The sequence below is a fragment of the Pongo pygmaeus genome, chromosome 22 (assembly GCF_028885625.2).
Source record: "Pongo pygmaeus isolate AG05252 chromosome 22, NHGRI_mPonPyg2-v2.0_pri, whole genome shotgun sequence".
Classification (NCBI taxonomy): Eukaryota; Metazoa; Chordata; class Mammalia; order Primates; family Hominidae; genus Pongo; species Pongo pygmaeus.
Window position 1 is genome coordinate 14,038,978 of NC_072395.2, and position 20,459 is coordinate 14,059,436.

Sequence of the window (20,459 nt, forward strand, 5' to 3'; positions counted from 1 at the left end):
TCCACATTCGATTCCATTCCCTTCTATTCCACATTCCATTCCATTCCATTCCACATTCTATTCCATTCTATTCCACATTCCATACCACATTCCGTTCTACATTCCCTTCAACAATCCATTTCGTTCCATTCCACATTCCATTGCACACTCTATTCCACATTCCATTCCACCTTCCTTTCCGTTCCATTCCACGTTTCTTTCCACATTGCATTCCACATTCCATTCCATTCCACCCCAAATTCCATTCCATAAACAATTCCATTCCATTTCACATTCGATTCCTTTCCATTCCACATTCCTTTCCACATTCCATTCCCTTCCATTCCACATTCCATTCCATTCCAAATTCCATTCAACTTTCCATTCCACATTTCATTACATTCCATTCCACATTCCATTCCACATTCCATTCCACGCTCCATTCCTTTCCACTTTCCACCCTATTCCATTCCATATTTAATTCCATTGCATTCCTCATTCCAATCCATTCCATTCCACATTCCATACCACATTCCATTCCATTCCCTTCTATTCCACATTCCAGTCCATTCCATTCCACATACCATTCCATTCCATTCCACATTCCATACCTCATTCCGTTCTACATTCCCTTCCACATTCCATTTCGTTCCATTCCACATTCCATTGCACACTCCATTCCACATTCCATTCCAGCTTCCATTCCGTTCCATTCCACATTCCTTTCCACATTGCGTTCCACATTCCATTCCATTCCACTCCAAATTCCATTCCACATTCCATTCCATTCCATTTCACATTCCATTCTTTCCATTCCTCATTTGTTTCCACATTCTTTTCCACATTCCATTCCATTCCAAATTCCATTCAACATGCCATTACACTTTCCATTCCATTCCATTCAATTGCATTGCACATTACGTTCCTTTCCATTCCACATTCCATTTCATTCCATTCCACATTCCATGCAATATTTCATTCTATTCCATTCGTTATTTAATTGCATATTCTGTTCAACTTTCCTTTCCACATTCCTTTCCACTTTCCATTCCATATTCCTTTCTATTCCACATTCCATTCCACATTCCATTCCATTCCATTCTACTTTCCACTACACTTTCCATTCCATTCTATTCTACCTTCCATTCCACATTCCTTTCCACTTTCAATTCCACGTTCCATTCCATTTTGTATTCCACATTCCATTCCATATTCCATTCCAGGTTCAATTCCACTTCCCTTTCGACGTTCAATTTCAAGTTTCATTCCACTTTCCAATCCATTCCTTCCCACTTTCCGTTCCACACTGCAATCCACGATCCATTCCACGTTGCATTCCACTTCCCTTTCCTTTCCATTCCTCATTCCATTTCACATTCCATTCCGCTCCATTCCACATTCCATTACACATTCTATTCCACTTTCCATTCCACGTTCCTTTCCATTCCTTTCCACATTGTACTCCACTTTCCATTCCATTCTGTTACACATTCCATTGCACTTTCCGTTCCATTGCATTCCACGATCTATTTCACTTTCCATTTCATTCCATCCCACATTCTTCTTCATTCCATTTCACATTCCTTTCCACATTCTTCTCCATTCCATTCTGCTTTCCGATCCATTCCATTCCACATTCCACTACATTCTATTCCACTTTCCATTCCACATTCCCTTCCATTCCATTTCACATTCCATTTCTCTCCATTCGATTCCACATTCCTTTCCATGTTCCATTCCACATTCCATTCCATTCCATTCCACATTCCATTCCATGTTTCATTCCACACTCCATTAAACGTTCCATTCCATTGCATTCCAGATTCCATTCCACACTTCATTCCACATTCCATTCCATTGCATTACTCATTGCATTCCAAATTCCATTCCATTCCATTCAATTCCACATTACAGAGCATTCCATTCCACATTCCATTCCACATTGCATTCCAAATTCCAATTCTAATTCCATTCCTCATTCCATTCCATTCAACCTTCCACTTCATTCCATTCCATTCCACATTCCATTCCATGTTACTTTCCATGTTCCATTCCAGGTTCCTTTCCATTCCATTCCACATTCAATTCCATTCCACCTTGGATTCCTTTCCATTCCACATTCCATTCCATTCCATTACACATTCAATTGCATTCCATTCCACATTCCATTCCATTCCATATTCCATTCCTTTCCACATTCCATTCCATTGCATTCCCTTCCATACTCCATTCCATTCCAATCCGCATTCCATTCCATTTCATTCTATTCCATTCTGCATTCCATTTCACTTTCCTTTCTATTCCTCACTCCATTCCACATTCCATTCCATTCCATTTCACATTCCATCTCATTCCATTCAATTCCTAGCCACATTGCATTCCATTATATTCCTTATTCCATTCCGTTCCTTTCCACATTCCATTCTACATTCCGTTCCACATTCCATTCCATTCCATTCCACTTTCCACACCATTCCATTCCATAAAGTTTTCCATTCCATTAAATTTCACATCCCATTCCATTCCATTCCACAATACATTCCTTTACATTCTATTCCATTTTACTTTCCATTCCATTCCATTCCTCTTTCCATTCCCTTCCATTCCACCTTCCATTCCATTCTATTAAATTCCATTTCACAATGTATTCCAGTTTCCATTCCATTCGACATTCCATTCAATTCCCTTCCACATTCCTTTCTACTTTCCATTCTGTTCCATTCTATTCCATTCATTGCAACCTCCAATCCACGGTCCATTCCACGTTCCTTTCCATTTTCCATTGCACGTTCAATTCCACGATCTATTTAACATTCCATTCCATTCCATTCCACATTCCATTTCACATTCCACACCGATCCATCCCACATTCCATTGCATTCCTTTCCACATTCCAGTTCATTCCGTTTCACATTCCATTCCATTCCACATTCCATTCCATAGCTATTCACATACCATACCATTCCACTCCACATTCCATTCCATTCCTTTTCACATTCCTTTCCATTCCATTCCACATTCCAGTCCATTCGATTCCATTCCACATTGCATTCCACATTGCATTCCATTCCACATTCCATTCCATTCCATTCCACATTCCACACCACATTCACTTCCCTTCCATTCCACTTTCCATTCCTATAGATTCCATTCCATTCCTCTTTCCATTCCATTACATTCTATTCTACTTTCCATTCCATTGCATTCCACATTCCATTCCATTCCATTCCAGATTCCATTCCGCATTCCCTTCGATTCAATTCCACCTTCCATTCTTTTCCATTCCATTCCATTCCACATTCCATTCCATCCCATTCTATTCCACATTCCATTACACATTCCCTTGCATTCCACTCCAGCTTCCATTCTTTCCATTCCATTCCATTGCACATTTCATTACAAATTCCCTTCCCTTCCACTACACCTTCTATTCCTGTCGATTCCATTCCATTCTACTTTTCATTCCATTCAATTGCATTCCATTCCACTCTACTTTCCATTCAATTTCATTCCACATTCCATTCTATTCCATTCCACATTTCATTTCCTTGTATTCCATTCAATTTCATTCCACATTCCATTCCATTGCATTCCATTCCGCAATCCTTTCCACCCCATTTCAGATTCCATTCCATTCCATTCCCTTCCATTCCACTTTCCATTCCACATTCCTTTCCATTCCATTCCACATTCCATTCCATTCCCTTCCAAATTCCAGTGAACTCCATTCCACTTTCCATTCCATTCCATTACACATTTTATTCCACTCCATTCTTCCCAGTCCACATTCCATTCCATTACATTCCACATTGCATTCCATTCCATTCCACATAAAATTCCATTCCATTCCATACCAAATTGCTTTCCATTCCATTCCGTTACACTTTACCTTCCACATTCCATCCCATAGCATTGCATTCCACATTCCGTTCCATTTAAATCAACATTGCATTCCATTCCATTCCACTTTCGATTCCACGTTCCATTCCTCGTCCCACAACACATTCCATTCCATCCCATTCCACATTCCATTCCATTCCCTTCCACGTTTCAATATACGTTGATTTCCACGTTCCATTCGGCATTCCATTCCACATTCCTTTCCATTACATTCCACATTCCACTCCAAATTGCATTCCATTCCATTCCACATTCCATTTAACTTTCCATAACATATTGCATTCCATTCCATTCCACATTGCTTTCCAATCCTTTCCAAATTCCATACCAAACTCGGTTCCATTCCATTCTCGTCCATGCGACATTACATTCCATTCCATTCCACTTTCCCTTCCAGTCCATTGCTTTCCTTTCCACATTCCATTCCATTCCATTTCACATTCCATTCCATTCCAATTCCAATTTCCTTTCCACACTCAATTCCATTCCCTTCCACTTTCCATTCCATTCCATTGACTTCCATTCCATTCCACTTTGCATTCCATTCCATTCCATTCCGTTCCACATTCCATTCCACATGCCTGTCCAATGCATTCCTCATTCCATTCCACATTCCAGTCCATATCCCATTTCACTCCATTCCAACTTCCTCTTCATTCCATTCCATTCCACATTCTGTTGCATTCCATTTCATATTCCTTTCCAGTCCATCCAATTCCATTCCTCATTCCATTCCATTCCATTCCAAATTCCATTCCATTCCATTCCATTGCGCATTCCATTCCTTTCCATTGCCCATTGCAATCCACATTCCATTTCACTTTCCATTCCACTTTCCATTCCAATCCATTCCACATTCCATTCCACGTTCCATTCCACGTTCTCTTACACGTTCCATTTCTCTGTCCATTACACGTTATATTCCATTCCATAACACATTCCATTCCATGTTCCATTCCACGTTCCACTGTACTTTGCTTCCACATTCCATTACATTCCTATCCACGTTCCATTCTATTCCATTCCACATTTCATTTCATTCCATTCCACGTTCCATTTCATTCCATTTCAAATTGCATTCTGCATTCCATTTCACATTCCATTCCATTACATTCCCATTCCATTCCAGATTCCATTCCATTCCACTCCACATTCCATTCCTAATACCATTCCATTCCATTCCTCATTTCATTCCACATTCCATTACATTCCATTCCACAATCCATTCCACAGTTCATTCCCTTCCAATCCACATTCCATTCCTTTTCATCCAACCTTCCATTCCATTCAACACTCCATTCCACATTCCATTCCACATTCCATTCCATTCCATTCTACATTCCTTTCCACAATCTATTCCATTCCATTCCACATTCCATTCCACGTTCCACTCTATTACATTCCACTTTCCATTCCATTCCATTCGACTTTCCATTCCACATTCCATTTCACAAACCATTCCATTCCTTTCCACATTCCATTGCATATTACTTTCCACGTTCCATTCCATTCCATTCCACGTTCCATTCAATGTTCCACTACATTCATTTCCACGTACCATTCCACATTCCATTCCATTCCATTTCAATTTCCCTTCCACATTCCATTCCACATTCCTTATGACTTCCCATTGCGTTCCATTCTACATTCCTTTCCACATTCCATTCCACATTGCATTCCACATTTCATTTCACATTCCTTTCCAATTTCCATTCAATTCCATTCCACATTCAATTCCACCATTCCATTTTCTATTCCACATTCCGTTTCACATTCCAATCCACGTTCCATTCCATTCCATTCCACTTTCCATTCCAGGGTCCATTCCACAATCCCCTCCAAGTTCCATTAAATTCCATTCAAAGTTCCATTCCACGTTCCATTCCATTCCACTTTCCATTGCACAATCCATTCCAAGTTCCATTCCACTTTCCATTCCTCATTCCATTCCACGTTTCATTCCACATTCCGTACCACATTCCATTCCTTTCCATTCCACAGACCATTCCATGACATTCCACAGTCTATTTCAAATTCCATTCCACTTTCCATTCCATTCCATTCCACGTTCCCTTCCACGTTCCATTGGACATTCCATTCCACGTTCCATTCCATTGAACACCTCGTTCCAATCCGTGTTCCATTCCATTCCATTCAACATACCATTCCATTCCATTCAACATTCCATTCCATTCCTTTCCACCTAAAATTCAATTCTCTTCCACGTTCCCTTCCATATTACATTCCACGTCCCATTCCACGTTCCATTCCATTCCATTCCATGTTCCATTCCATTCCATTCCACGTTCCATTCCATTCCATTTCACGTTCCATTTCATCAAATTTCACGTTCCATTCTACGTTCCATTTGACATTCCATTCCACCTTCCATTCCATTCCATTCCCTTCAATTCCACATTCCATTCCATTCCATTCCACGTTGCATTCCACGTTTCATTCCGCGTTCCATTCCATTCTATTCCAAGTTCCATTCCATTCCACTCCACATTCCATTCCACTTTGCATTCCATTCCATTCCACATTCCAATCAAGATTCCATTCCATTCCATTCCGCATTCCATTGCACATAACGTTCCATTCCATTCCACATTCCATTCCATTCCGTTCCATTCCACATTCCATTCCACATTCCGTTCCATTCCATTCCACATGTCATTCCATTATATTCCTCATTCCATTCCATTCCATTCCACATTCAATTTCATCCAACATTCCATTTGAGTTTCCATTCCATTCCATTCCACATTCCATTCCATTCCATTCCACATTCCGTTCCACATTCTATTCCACATTCCATTGCACATTCCATTCCATTCCATTCCACATTCTGTTCCACATTCCATTCCACATTAAATTCCTTTCAATTTCACATTCCATTCCATTCTATTCCACATTGCTTTCCACATTCCATTGCATTCCATTCCACATTCCATTGCACATTCCATTCCACATTCCATTCCGTTCCATTCCACGATCCATTGCACATTCCATTCCATTCCGTTACACATTCCATTCAACATTTCCTTTCAAAATTCATTCCAAATTGCATTCCAATTTCCAACCACATTCCATTCCATTCCATTCTTTATTCCTTTCCACAGTCCATTCCATTTGATTCCACTTTCCTTTCCACTATCCATTCCATTTCATTCCACTTTCCATTCCATGTTCCTTTCCACGTTCCATTCCACATTCCATTCCATTCCATTCTACTTTCCTTTTCATTCCATTCCACTTTCCATTACACATTCCATTCCACATTCCATTTCACTTTCCATTCCACATTCCATTCCATTCCATTCCACATTCCATTTCACATTCTATTCCATTCCATTCTATTCCACAATCAGTTCTGTTCCATTCCTTTCTACATTCCATTCCATTCCACAATCCATTCTACGTTCCACTCCATTCCATTCCACATTCCTTTCCATTCCATTCCACATTCCATTCCATTCCATTCCACATTCCATTCCATTCCATTCCGAATTCTATTCCATTCTATTTCACATTCTATTCTGTTACATTCCACATTGCATTCCACATTCTATTTCACAATCCATTCCATTCCATTCCACATTCCTTTCCATTCCATTCCAAATTCCATTCCACTTTCCATTCCTTTCCATTCCACATTCTTTTCCATATTACGTTCCTTTCCCTACCATTCCATTTCTCATTCCATTCCATTCCATTCCATTGCAGGTTCCATTGCATTCCATTCCACTTTCAATTGCATTCCAATCGAAATTCCATTCCGTTACTCGTTCCATTCCATTCCATTCCACATTCCATGGCATTGCATTCTACATTCAATTCCATTCGTTTCCATTCCATTCCATTCCACTTTCCATCCATTCCATTCCATTCCGGAATCCTCTCCTTTCCTTTCCACATTCCATTCTATTCCACTTTCCATTGCACATTCCTTTCCATTGCATGCCACTTTCCGTTACATTTCATTCGAAGTTTCATTGAATACAATTCCACGTTCCATTCCAATCCATTCCACATTAAATTCCATTCAATTCCACATTGCATTAGACATTTCATTACATTCCATTCCACATTCCATTCCACATTCCATTCCATTCCATTCCACATTGCATTCCACATTCCATTCCACATTGCTTTCCTCATTCCATTCCATTCCATTCCACATTCCATTCCATTCCATTTTGCTTACCATTTCACATTCCAATCCATTCCAATGCACATTCCATTCCATTCCATTGCACATTCCATCCCACATTCCATTCCATTCCAATCCACATTCCATTCCATCCCATCCAACCTTCCATTGCATTCCACACTCCATTCCACATACCATTCCACATTCCATTCCATTCCATTGAACATTCCATTCCTCATTCCATTCGATTCCATTGCGCATTCCATTCCAAATTCCATTCCATTCCATTCCACTTTCCATTCCATTCCAATCGGCATTCCATTCCACAATAAATACCAATCCATTGCACTTTATGTTCCATTGCATTTCACATTCCATTCCACATTACATTCCACATTCCATTCCACATTTCATTCCACATTCCATTCCACTTTCCTTTCCACATTCCTTTCCACACTGCATTCCACTTTACTTCCGTTTGATTCCACATTCCATTACACATTCCGTTCCACGTTCCATTCCACATTCCTTTCTATTCCATTCCACATTGCATGCCACATTCCATTCCATTCCATTAAAAATTCCATTCCATTTCATTACATTCCACATTCCATTCCACTTTCTATAACTTTCCATTCCACATTCTATAGCACATTCCATTCCATTCAATTCCACATTCCATTACTTGTTCCATCCGATTCCATTCGACGTTCCATTCCACATTCCATTCACTTACATTCCACATTACATTCCACATCCCATTTTACATTCCATTCCATTCCATCCCTCATTCCATTACATGTTCAATTCCATTCCATTCCACATTCCATTCCACGTTCTGTTCCATTCCATTCCAACTTGCTTTCCCCGTTCCATTGCACTTTCCATTCCACGTTACTTTCCAAGTTCCATTCCACATTCTATTCCATTCCTTTCCATATTCCATACCATTCCATTCCGTTACTTTCCAAAATCCATTCCATTCCATTCAACTTTCCATTCCACATTCCTTTCCACATTCCGTTCCTTTCTTTCCACATTCCATTCCTTTCCATTCCATATTTCATTCCAATCTACATTCCACAATCCATTCCAGTTTCTAGTCCATTCCATTCCACATTGTGTTACACACTCCATTCCACATTCCATTCCACAATCCATTCTATTTCATTCCGCATTCCATTCCACTTTCCATTCCATTCTATTAAACATTCCTATCTACATTACAATGCAGTCCATTCCACATTCCATTCCATTCCATTCCACATTCCGTTCCAAATTCTATTCCACATTCCATTGCACATTCCATTCCATTCCACTTTCTGTTCCACATTCCATTCCAGATTCCTTTCCATTCCATTTCCCATTCCATTCCATTCCATTCCACAATCCTTTCCACCTTCCATTGCATTCCATTCCACATTCCATTCCACGTTACATTCCGTTCCATTCCACGTTCCATTCCACATTCCATTCCATTCCGTTACACATTCCATTCCATTCCGTTACACATTCCATTCAACATTTCATTTCAAAATTCATTCCAAATTGCATTCCACTTTCCAACCACATTCCATTCCACTCCATTCTTTATTCCTTTCCACATTCCATTCCAGTTGATTCCACTTTCCAATCCACTATCCATTCCATTCCATTACACATGCCATTCCACGTTCCTTTCCACTGTCCATTCCTCATTCCATTCCATTCCATTCCACTTTCCTTTTCGTTCCATTCCACTTTCCATTCCACATTCCATTCCACATTCCATTTCACTTTCTATTCCACATTCCATTCCACATTCCTTTCCATTCCATTCCACATTCCATTCCACATTATATTCCATTCCATTCTATTCCACCATCCATTCAATTCCATTCCATTCTACATTCCATTCCATTCCATTCCATTCTACATTCCATTCCATTCCATTCCAAAATCCATTCTATGTTCCATTCCATTCCATTCCACATTCCATTCCATTCCATTCCATTCCACATTCCATTCGATTCCATTCCATTCCACATTCCATTCCATTCCATTCCACATTCCATTTCACTTTCTATTCCACATTCCATTCCACATTCCTTTCCATTCCATTCCACGTTCCATTCCACATTATATTCCATTCCATTCTATTCCACATTATATTCCATTCCATTCCATTCTACATTCCATTCCATTCCATTCCGTTCTACATTCCATTCCATTCCATTCTACATTCCATTCCATTCCATTCCACAATCCATTCTATGTTCCATTCCATTCCATTCCACATTCCATTCCATTCCATTCCACATTCCATTGCATTCCATTCCATTCCATTCCACTTTCCATTTCACTTTCTAATCCACTTTCCATTCCACATTGCTTTCCATTCCATTCCACATTCCATTCCACATTATATTCCATTCCATTCTATTCCACCATCCATTCAATTCCATTCCATTCTACATTCCATTCCATTCCATTTCATTCTACATTGCATTCCATTCCATTCCACAATCCATTCTATGTTCCATTCCATTCCATTCCAGATTCCATTCCATTCCATTCCACATTCCATTCCATTCCATTCCATTCCACATTCCATTCCATTCCATTCCATTCCATTCCGAAATCTATTCCATTCTAGTCCATTCTATTCCACATTCTGTTCTGTTACATACCACATCGCATTCCACATTCTATTTAAAATTCCATTCCATTCCATTCCACATTCTATTCCATTTCTTTCCAAATTCCATTCCAATTTCCAATACTTTCCATTCCACATTCCTTTCCATATTACATTCCTTTCCATACCATTCCATTCCACATTCCGTCCATTCCATTCCATTGCAGGTTCCATTCCATTCCATTCCACTTTCCATTGCGTTCCATTCGAAATTCCTTTCCGTTAATCGTTCCATTCCATTCCATTCCACATTCCATGACGTTGCATTTTACATTCAATTCCATTCGTTTCCATTCCATTCCATTCCACTTTCCATTCCTTTCCATTCCATTCTGCAATCCACTCAATTCCTTTCCACATTCCATTCCATTCCACTTTCCATTCCACATTCCTTTCCATTCCATTCCACATTCCATTACATTTCATTCGAAATTTCACTGAATACAATTCCTCATTCCATTCCAATCCATTCCACATTCAATTCCATTCCATTCTACATGGCATTAGACATTTCATTCCATTCCATTCCACGTTCCATTCCACATTCCATTCCATTCCATTCCACATTGCATTCCACATTCCATTCCACATTCCTTTCCTCATTCTATTCCATTCCATTACACATTCCAATCCACATTCCATTCCGTTCCATTTCGTTTTCCATTCCACATTCCAATCCATTCCAATGCACATTCCATTCCATTCCATTGCACATTCCATTCCACATTCCATTCCTTTCCAATCCACATTCCATTCCATGCCATCCAACATTCCCTTCCATTCCACACTCCATTCCACATACCATTCCACATTCCTTTCCATTCCATTCCACATTCCATTCTTCATTCCATTCGATTCCATTAGGCATTCCATTCCACCTTCCATTGCATTCCATTCCACTTTCCATTCCATTCCATTGCACATTCCATTTCATATTCCATTTCACATACCATTCCATTCCATTCCACATTGCATTGCGTTTCATTCCATTCCTTTCCACATTTCATTCCTTTCCACATTCCGTTCCACGTTCCATTTCCTTCCATTCCATGTTCCATTCCACGTTCCTTTCCACATTCCATTCCATTCCATTTCAACTTCCCTTCCACATTCCATTCAACATTCCATTCGACTTTTCATTGCATTCCATTCCACAATCCATTCCACATTCGATTCCACATTGTATTCCACATTCCATTACTCATTCCATTCCCTTCCATTCTTCATTCTATTCCACATTCCATTCCACATTCTATTACACATTCCATTCCATTCCATTCCACATTCCATTACACGTTTAATTCCACTTTCCATTCCACGTTCCATTCCACCTTCCATTCCCTTCCATTGCTTGTTTCACTCCAAATTCGATTTCATTACATTCCACTTTACTTTCCACATTCCATTCCAAATTCCATACCACATTCCATACCACATTCCTTTCCATTCCATTCCACAGTCCTTTTCATTGCATTGCACATTCCATTCCACATTCCATTCCACTTTCCATTCCATTCCATTCCACTTTCCCTTCCATGTTCCATTGGTTGTTCCATTCCACGTTCCATTCCACGTTCCATTCCATTGCATAACACGTTCCATTCCATGTTCCATTCCATTCCATTCAACATTCCATTAAACATTCCATTCCATTCCTTTTCACATTCCATTCCGTTCTATTCCACGTTCCCTTCCTCTTTGCATTGCACGTTGCATTCCAAGTTCCATTCCATTCCATTCCACGTTCCAATCCATTCCATTCCACCTTCCATTCCATTCCATTCCACTTTCCATTCCATTCCATTCCACGTTCCATTCCATGTTCCATTCCATTCCATTCCACGTTGCATTCCATTCCATTGCACGTTCCGTTTCTTTCCTTTACAAGTTCCATTCCAGGTTCCATTTCACGTTACATTCCACCTTCCATTCCATTCCATTGCATTCCACATTCCATTCTTTTCCATTCCACTTCCAGTTTCTTTCCATTCCAAGTTCCATTCCATTCCATTCCACTTTCCATTCCACGTTGCATTCCACGTTTAATTCCGCGTTCCGTTGCACGTTCCATTCCTTTCCATCTCACATTCCATTCCATTGCTTTCCACATTCCTTTCCTTTCCATTCAATTCCATTACACATTCCATACCATATTCCATTCCCTTCCATTGCAGAGTCCATTCCATTCCATTCCACATTCCATCCACGTTGCATTCCACGTTCCATTGCACATTCCACATTCCATTCCACTTTGCATCCCATTCCAGTCTTTATTCCATTCCACATTTCATACCAATCCATTAAAACATTCCATTCCATTCCATTCCACATTACATTCCACATTCCATTCCGTTTCACACTCCATTCCACATTCCATTCCATTCCACATTCCATTCCACATTCCAATTCCACGTTCCATTCCACGTTGCTTTCCACTTTCCATTCCGCATTCCATTCTACAATTCATTCCCTTCCATCCCACAATCCATTCAACATTCCATTCCTTTGCATTCCACATTCCATTCCAGATTCCATTAGACATTCCATTCCACATTCGATTCCATTCCATTCCATTCCACTCCACATACCTTTCCACATTCCGTTACATTCCATTCCACATTCCATTCCAAATTCCATTCCACCTTCCATTCCTTTCCATTCCGCATTCCATTACACGTTCCATTCCATTCCTCTCCATGTTCCATTCCACATTCCATTTCACTTTCCATTCCACAATCCATTCCGTTCTATTACACATTCCATTCCTCATGCCATTCTACTTCCAATTCCATTCCATTCTTCATTCCATTCCACATTCCATTCCATTCCATTCCACATTCATTCCACGTTCCATTCCACGTTCCATTCCACATTCCTTTCCTTTGCATTCCATATTCCATTCCATTCCATTCCACATTCCATTCCATTCCCTTCCTTTCCACATTCCATATCATTCCATTCCATTCCACATTCAATTTTTTCCATTCCACATTCCATTCCATTTCATTCCACATCCCATTGCATTCCATTCCATTCCACATTCCATTCCATATTCCATGCCCTTCCATTGCACATTCCATTCCATTCCGTTCCTTTCCATTCCACGTTGCATTACACTTTCGATTGCACATTCTATTCCACATTACTTTCCATTCCGTTCCACATTCCGTTCCACATTCCATTCCATTCCCTTACACTTTCCATTCCATATTCCATTCAACATTTCTTTCCGCTCCATTCCACATTGCATTCCACATTCCATTCCACATTCCATTCCATTCCATTCCACATTCCATTACACATTACATTTCACATTCCGTTCCATTGCATTCCACATTCCATTCCACATGCCATTCTATTGCATTCCAGATTCCAATCCACATTCCATTCGATTCTATTCCACATTCCATTCCACGTTCCATTCCACGTTACATTCTACTTTCCATTACACGTTGCATTCCATTCAATTCCACTCCCATTCCATTCCTTTCCACTTTGCCTTTTATTCCGTTGCACATTGCATTCCACATTCCTTTTCACATTACATTCCAAATTCCATTTCACATTCCATTTCACTTTTCATTCCATGAGATTCCATTACAATCCACTTTCCATTCCATTCCAATCCTAATTCCATTCCTTTCCATTCCGCGTTACATTCCATTGCACATTCCATTCCATTTCATTCCATTCCACAATCCTTCCGCATTCCATTCCATTCCATTCCATATTCCATTGCAGATTCCATTCCATTCTGTTCCACATTCCTTTCCATTCCATTCCATTGCAGATTCCATTCCACATTCCATTCCATTCCATTCCACATTCCATTCCTTTCCACATTCTATTCAAATTTCAATTCCATTCCATTTCACATTCCATTCCATTCCACATTCCTTTCCATTGCACTCCGCAGTCCCTTCCATTTCATTCCACATTCAATTCCATTCCATTCCACATTCCATTCCATTCCATTCCACTTTCCATTCCATTCCATTCCACATTCCATTCCATTCCGTTCCACATTGCATTCCATTGCATTCCACATTCCCTTCCATGCCATCCCACATTTCATTCCCATTCCATTCCATTCCACTCCACATTCCATTCTATCTCAATCCATTCCAGTCCACATTCCATTCCACATTTCATTCTATTCCATTCCACTATCCATTCTACCTTCCATTCCATTCCATTCCAAATTACATTCCATTCCATTCCACATTTCATTCTATTCCATTCCACGCTCCATTCTACCTTCCATTCCATTCCATTCCAAATTAAATTCCATTCCATGCCACATTCTGTTCCATTCCATTCCACGTTCCATTCCATTCCAATCCACATTCCACATTCCATTCCACGTTCCATTCCACGTTTCATTCCACTTTCCATTCCATTCGATTCCACGTTCCATGCCACATTCCATTCCATTCCACATTGCATTGCATTCCATTCCAGATTCCATTCCATTCCACTTTCCATTCCACATCGCATTCCATTCCATTCCACATTCTATTCCCCATTCCATTGAATTCCATTAAACATTCCATTCCATTCCATTCCACATTCCATTCCATTCCAATGAACATTCCATTCCACTCAATTCCATATGGCATTCTATTCTGATCGATGTTCCAAATTCCATTCCAAGTTCCATTCCTTGTTTCAATCCACGTTCCATTCGACATTCCATTCAACTTTACATTCCATTCCATTCCATTCCATTCCACGTTTTATTCCATTCCATTCCCCGATCCTTTGAATTCAATTCCACGTTCCATTACTTTCAAGTCCATTCCACATTCCATTCCATTCCATTTCACATTCCATTCCATTCCATTTTGCATTCCATTCCAATCAATTCCACGTTCCATTACATTCAAGTCCATTCCACATTCCATTCCATTCCATTGCACATTCCATTCCAGTCCAGTCCAAATCCATTCCATTCCATTCCACGTTCTATTGCATCCCATTGCACATTCCATTCTATTCCACTCCACATTCCATTCCCTTCCATTCCACATTCATTTCCGCACTCCGTTCCATTCCATTCCACTATCCATTCCATGGCATTCCACATTCCATTCTATACCATTCCACATTCCTTTCAATTCCATTCCACATTCCATTCCACATTCCATTCCATTATATTCTACATTCAATTCGATGCCATTCCACATTCCAATCCACATTCCATTCCATTCCAATCCACCTTCCATTCCATACCATTCCATTCCTATCCACATTACATTGAATTCCATTCCTTTCCATCTTCCATTCCATTCCATTCTACATTCCCTTCCATTCCATTCCACATTCCAATCCATTCTATTCCACTTTCTATTCAATTCCATTCCACGTTCCATTCCAAGTTTCATGCCACGTTCCATTCCACATTCCATTCCACGTTTCATTCCATTGCATTCCATGTTCCATTCCATGTTCTATTACATTCCATTCCACATACCACTCAACGTTCCATGCCACCTTCCATTCCACATTCCATACCACATTGCATTCCATTCAATCCGACTTTCCAATCCACATTCCATTCCATTCCATTCCACATTTCATCACACATACCTTTCCATTCCATTCCATTCCACATTCCCTTCCATTCCATTCCTTTCCATTCCAGATTCCATTCCACATTGCATTCCATTCCATTCCTCATTCCATTTCACGTTCCATTCTACGTTAAATTCTACGTTCCTTTCCACTTTCCATTCCACGTTCCATTCCATGTTTCATTCCACTTCAAATTCTATTGCTTTCCACAATCCATTCCACATTCCCTTCCATTACATTCCACGTTCCAATCCACGTTTCATTCCATTCCATTCCACATTCCATTCCATTCCATTCATTTCCACATTCCATTCCATTCCATTCCACATTCTGTCCCATTTCAGGTTCCATTCCACATTCCATTCAATTCCACTGCAGTCTCCATTCCATTCCATTCCACATTCCATTCCATTCCATTCCATTTCACACTCCATTCTACATTCCATTCCACATTGCATTCCATTCCTTTCCACTTTCAATTCCACATTCCATTACACATTCCATTCCATAATCCATTCCAAATTCCATTCCATTCCTTTCAACATTCCATTCCGCATCCCATTCAATTCCTTTTCACATTCTATTCCATATTACATTCCATTCAATTCCCCATTACATTCCATTCCATTCCACATTCAATTGCATTCCATTCCGCATTCCATTCGCTTCCAATCCGCATTCCTTTCCATTCCATTCCATTCTACATTCCCTTCCACATTCCTTCTCATGCCATTACACGTTAAATTCCTTTCCATTCCATTCCATTCCACATTGCATTCCGTTCCATTCCATTACACATTCAATTCCATTCCATTCAATTCCATTCAAAATTCCATTCCACATTCCATTCCATACCATTCCATTCCACTCCACATTCCATTCCACATTCCACTCCATTCCACATTGCATTCCACATTCCATTCTACATTCCTTTCCACCTTCCACTCCATTTCATTCCATCCCACATTCAATTCCATTCCATTCCACATTTCTTTCCATATTTCATTCCATTCATTCTACATTCCATTCCACATTCCACTCCACGTTCCATTCCAGGTTCCATTAAATTCCATTCCACATTCAATTCCACATTCCATTGCATTCCATTACACATTCCTTTCCAAATTCCGTTCCGTTCCTTTCCACATTCCTCTAAATTCCATACCATTCCTCATTCCACTCCATTCCATTCCACATTCCATTCCACATTCCACTTCATTCCTTTCCACATTACGTTCCACATTCCATTTCACATTCCATTCCACATTCCATTCTGTTCAATTTCACATTTCATTCGATTGCTTTCCATTCTGCATTCCATTCCATTCCGCATTCCATTCCATTCCATTCCACATTCTATTATATTCCTTTTCAATTTCCATTGCATTCCATCCCATTCCATTCCACGTTCCATTCCATTCCATTCCACGTTACATTCCACATTCAATTCCACATTCCATTCCACTTTCCATTCCATTCCATTACACATTCCATTCCATTCCATTCCACATTAAATTCCACATTCCCTTTCATTCCATTCCACATTCCGTTCCACATTCAATTCCATTCAACATTCCACTCCATTCCATTCCATTCTACATTCCGCTTTATTCCATTACACAATTCATTCCACTTTCCACTCCACATTCCACTTCATTCCATTCCACATTCAATTCCACATTCCATTCCACATTCCATTCCATTCCATTTCACGTTCCATTCCATTCCATTCCATAGCATATCACATTCTATTACACATTGCATTCCATTGCATTCCACTTTCCATTCCACATTCCATTCTCTTCTATGGCACGTTACTTTCAATTCCATTATTAATTCCATTCCATTCCATTCTACATTCCATTCCACATTGCATTTCATTTCAGTCCACATTCCATTACATTGCATTCCATTCCACATTGCATTCCTTTCCAGTCCACATTCCATTTCATCGCATTCTATTCCACATTCCATTCCATTCCATTCCACTTACAATTCCATGTCATTCCGCATTTCATTACACAATCTTTTCCCTTCCATTCCACATTCCAGTCCACATTTGACTTCATTTCCTTTCACATTCCCTTCCACTTTCCATTGCAATCCAATCCACATTCCCTTCCATTCCGTTCCACATTCCATTCCATGCCATTTCACATTCCATTTCATTCCGTTCCACATTCCATTCCATTCCATTCCACATTCCATTCCATATTCGATTCCATTCCATTTCACAGTCCATCCCACATTCCCTTCCACTGAAATTCACATTCCTTTCCATTCAATACCATTTGAGTTCATATTCCATTCTATTCTATTCCAATCCACATTCCGTTAAATTCTATTCCAAGTTTCATTCCATTCCATTGCACGTTCCATTTAATCTCATTCTGTGAACGCTTCCATTAAATGCCATGTTCCATTCCATTCCATTCCAAGTTCCATTCCACGTTACTTGCCACATTCCATTCCACTTTCCATTCCATTCCATTCCATGTTCCATTCCATTCCATTCCACGTTACATTCCACGTTCCATTCCATTCTATTCCAGGTTGCAGTCCACGTTTCTTTCCACGTTCCACTCCATTCCATTCCAAGTTCCATTCCATTCCATTGCAAATTCCATTCCTTTCCATTCCACATTCCATTCCACATCCCATTATATTCCATTCCACATTCCATTCCAATTTCCATTCCATTCCATTCCACATTCCATTGCATTGCATTCCACATTCCATTCCTTTCCATTCCACATTCCATTACACATTCCATTATATACCATTCCACATTCCATTCTATTCCATTCCATTCAATTCCTCTTTTCATTCCACGTTCCATTCCATTCCATTACACATTGCATTACATTCCATTGCATTCCAGTCCATGTTCCATTCCATTTCATTCGACTCCACATTCCATTCTATTCCATTCCACATTCCATTCCATTCCATTCCACATTGCATTCCATTCCATTCCACTTTCATTTCCATGCCATTCCAAATTCCATTCCATTCCATTTCACATTCCATTCCACTTTCCATTCCATGCCATTCCAAGTTCCATTCCATGCCATTCCATGTTACATTCCATTCCACATTCCATTCCATACCATTGCACATTACATTCCACATTACATTGCATTCAAGTCCACATTCTAATCCATTCCATTCCTTTCCAGTCCACATTCAATTCCATTCCATTCAATTGCATTCCGCATTCCATTCCATTCCATTTCACATTCCATTCTATTCCACGTTGCTTTCCACATTCCGTTCCATTCCATTCAACATTCCTTTCCACGTTCCATTCCACGTTCCTTTCCACGTTTCATTAAAACTTCCATTTCACCTTCCATTCCATTCTATTCCACATTCAATTCCAGCTTCCATTACATTACATTCCACATTCCATTGCACATACCATTCCATTCCATTCCACATTCCATTCCATTCCATTCCACATACCCCCCTTCATTCCATTCCACATTCCATTCCATTCCATTTCACATTCGATTCAATTCCATTCCACATTGCATTGAATTCCATTCCACATTCCATTCCACCAAACATTCCACTCCATTCCACATTGGTTTCCATTCCATTTCACATTCCATTCCAATCCATTCCACTTTCCATTCCTTTGAATTAGACATTGCATTCCCTTCCATTCCTTTCCACACTCCTTTCATTTCCATTCTATTCCATTCCACATTCCATTCCACATTCCTTTCTACTCCACAGCACATTAAATTCTATTCCATTCCACATTCCATTCCATTCCATTCCACATTGCAATCCATTCCATTGCTTTCTAAATTCATTTCCACTTTCCATTCCACATGCCATTCCAATCACTTCCACAATCCTTTCCATTCCATTCCACTTGACATTCCGTTCCAATTCACATTCCATTATTTTTCATTTCATTCCATTCAATTTTACATTCCATTCCATTCCATCTTGCGTTGCATTCTACTCCACATTCCATTTCATTACATTACACTGCATTCCACATTCCTTTACATTCCATTCCATTCCATTCCACATTCCATTCCATTCCAGTTTACGTTCCATTCCATTCCATGTCACTTTGCATCCCACAGTTTATTCCTTTTCATTACACGTTCCATTCCACATTCCATTCCATTGCATTGCACATTCCATTCCATTCCATTG